General features: G+C 39.9%; 1 pseudogene; it reads left to right on the top strand.

Annotated features, from left to right (window-relative positions):
• The first annotated feature begins 2,010 nt into the window (after positions 1 to 2,010).
• On the top strand, positions 2,011 to 2,130 carry LOC145402738 (5S ribosomal RNA; annotated as a pseudogene).
• The last annotated feature ends 1,237 nt before the right edge of the window (positions 2,131 to 3,367 follow it).

The following is a 3,367-nucleotide window of genomic DNA, read 5'->3' as shown; positions in this document are numbered from 1 at the left end:
AATGACGACTTACTCTACTATAACGGTAGAAGGGGGGACTGAGGCAGAACACGCTCGTGATCAAACATGCAGCATACTGTGCGTTAAAATTACACAAAGGATGATGAAATCATAGGCTATGTAACAATATATATATATATATATATATATATATATATATATATATATATATATATATATATATATATGTATATATGCTGCTTCCCCCAAGGAAAGGGAGGTAGCCGAGACAGGACGACATAGTCCCCATTTACTCCTCCATTCAAACACAGTCATTCTCATCTTAGCCCCAAAGGGGAAAAGGGACAGATCCTCACCGCACCACACTGCACAAGGGTCAACTGCGCAGCGCAATCAGTGACATCCGCAGCAGGTCCCGACAGCGGAGCTGATTTACCCCTGCCTCATCATAATAGACTCATCCCCTTACCCGCACCTGATCTGACTAGCTGATCATATATATATATATATATATATATATATATATATATATATATATATATATATATATATATATGTGTGTGTGTGTGTGTGTGTGTGTGTGTATAGAGAGATAGAGAGAGATAGATAGATAGATAGATAGATGGATAGATAGATATAATGTACGGTATGTGTATATTATTCATTTCTTTATGAACTAAATTCTTTGAATTGTCATAACCGCCGTAAGATCGTAATTCCTCATATCTATAAAACTATCTATCCATATTAAAAATCATTCATCTCTCTCTCTCTCTCTCTCTCTCTCTCTCTCTCATAAATGTGAAATATGCCCTATCAAAATCGCATCCACTCCTCTTTCCTGTCCAGCTTCTCTACATTATACATTTCCATTGCTCTTTTCGGCGCTCAGCTCTTTCACGTCCTCTTCCAATCTATTCACCCTCTCTACTCTCCCTCTTCTCCACTTTCAATTTGCCTTCATCGCTGCCTGGATATCTGCAGTTGCATCACTAACACAGTAAGGCTGTTCCTGCGTACTTTTTTCCATTTCCCGAATTTCGGTAAATGAATATGCAGCATATATATAAATCTACCTGCCTATCTATGTATCTGTCTATCTATCTACGCATGCTCCTTGCTCTTCATTTCCTCAAACATTTGATCTAGTTACACGGCGCCAAATCCCAGTATACATTGACAATGCTCTCCAAATCCTCTCTTTTACTGCTTACAGCTCAGTTCCACCACCCTCCCCTCCCTCAGGTGCTGTGCCATTGCAGTCTCTACAACATCATTCTTTCCTTGTATTCTTTTCTACATTTATGCATTGGTGTCTGCAGAAAAGTCAAAGAATATAATTTTCTTGTTGCGAGAATCATAGAGGGCATTTATTTGTAAAGGAAAACTCTGGAGAGTGCTTACGATCACTGTGTCCGTCACCAGAATCCTAAAATCCACTTATCAATTTGACAGAAGTAATGAAGTACAAAACTCGGCCTGGTGATAAGAAGCTGAGGACCTCCATAAGTGAACAGAACTGCGAGAACTCATTCTCCCTTGTTTTAACAGTGTTTTGGTAACCGACAAAAACACAACTCCTTGACGTACTGACACTATGTTGTATATGCACGTACTGTGAGTGAACGGGAACTTGTTGATGCACTAGCGCCATACTTAGAAGTCAGAGTTGATATTAGGAAGACATTACTCCACTCAAATGAAGGACAGATATTCAGCTTTGCAAGTGCTCATGCACTAATTCACTTATATCACTCTACAACACAGCGGTAACCTTATTCCATCTACACAGGACTCCGTGAGGAGGACGTGTTTGTCAATTTAGCATGGCATGGGGATTCAGAATGTAGTATGTTGTGGCGCATTTTATAGACTAACAGGTTTAAACGATTTTGCTGTTCTTTTTTTCCTTCTGCCTTGCTCTCACCCCAAAGGGTCTCATACTCTACTAGGTAAGGCATGCAGTCGTATGCAAATGTATTAGAGAGCCGCAATGCAGCTTCTCAATCCTTACATTATGAGATGATTCTGAAAATGAAGTAATGAATTATGAATAAGCCATACCACGTTGAGTACACCGCTTCCCGTCCGATCAGCGAAGTTAAGCAACGTTGGGTCTGGTTAGTACTTGGATGGATGACCGCCTGGGAACACCAGATGCTGTTGGCATCCCTACGTGTCAAGTGGGGTTGGTGGAGGATTAGTGCCCCTCCCTGTAAAACAATTAACTCTAAGCCCTTGGCCACCATGTTTGGGATACATGGCGTCTGGCAATGAATGAAATAATTATACTGCTAGAAATCAGTGGTACTAATTTTGTAAGATTTGTATGTAAGATTCAGGGTTGATTACTGTGAAGAAGTGTAACAACATAATGCACATAATACGGATGTAACAGCATTGCACTTAGCAATGAATATTTCACTCTCTCTAAACACCGACACAAAGCTAAAAAGATGGTGAGGAATATTTTCAAATTCTTTGTGATACATTTAACAATTATATAAAAAAAATGATAAACCTCAATATATTCCAGACTGATACTATCCACTACCCTAACTATCCCCGGCTTTACACTTTTATCTTACTGACTGCCGTGGTTGTCTCACTAATCTACCATCCTTCTCCATGTGTGATGCTGTAACAGTTCCACCTAGGAGACGTATAAATCAAGATATTAGGGATTAACCCAGCAAGTGGTCAGCTCCTGAAAGCCACATAATTAACTCACTGTTTGATATCTCAGGGATGGTCCTATAGGAAAATGCTCCCACGGACTTACTTGTCGTCTTGCCAGTGATTACCTAAAGGAAATTACGCGTGGACAGATGGATGAGTTGCTATGTGTACAGTCACAGAAACCAAAGTCTTCCCATTTCTGCATGAAGAAAATTGACAACAGAGTTAACACAACGAAAATCGTGTTTCAAATAATGTTTGTCTCAGTTCGTTCGACTTTTCCCCTTTCTATTCGTCAAGCTTAAGGAAGATATTTGTGTCTGTACAATAGGTAAATTATGTTTATACAATAGTGAAGATTTTCATTAACTTCGTTATGTAAAAAGCAGACTGAATTTACTCCAAGGATGATTCAGAGGGAAGAATAATAATACACCATTAAGTTACCTGTAATATCATACCTCTGGAAAATATAGTATACCTCTTATGCTTCTGAAGAGGGATTATAAGAGGCTTCCATCTCAGCTTTCGCTGACTCACACTATTTGTGTGCACTCGTTTACTATTACCGGTGACCTCAAATGACCTCCGACCGGTGACCTCAGATGATTTCAGAGGTCAACCTCACATAGCCTATGTCCAAACTGGAGGTCATGTGAATCTCCATGCCAAAAATTGGGCATCAGGGGTACCCGGCGTTGCCCGGGCAAAAAGGCGAACACTCTAC

Source organism: Coenobita brevimanus, chromosome 6 (genome assembly GCF_032717465.1).
Source record: "Coenobita brevimanus isolate Jiangsu-jjx chromosome 6, ASM3271746v2, whole genome shotgun sequence".
NCBI lineage: Eukaryota > Metazoa > Arthropoda > Malacostraca > Decapoda > Coenobitidae > Coenobita > Coenobita brevimanus.
Note: the sequence above shows the minus strand (reverse complement) of the source record. Positions and strands in the feature narration are given on the sequence as shown.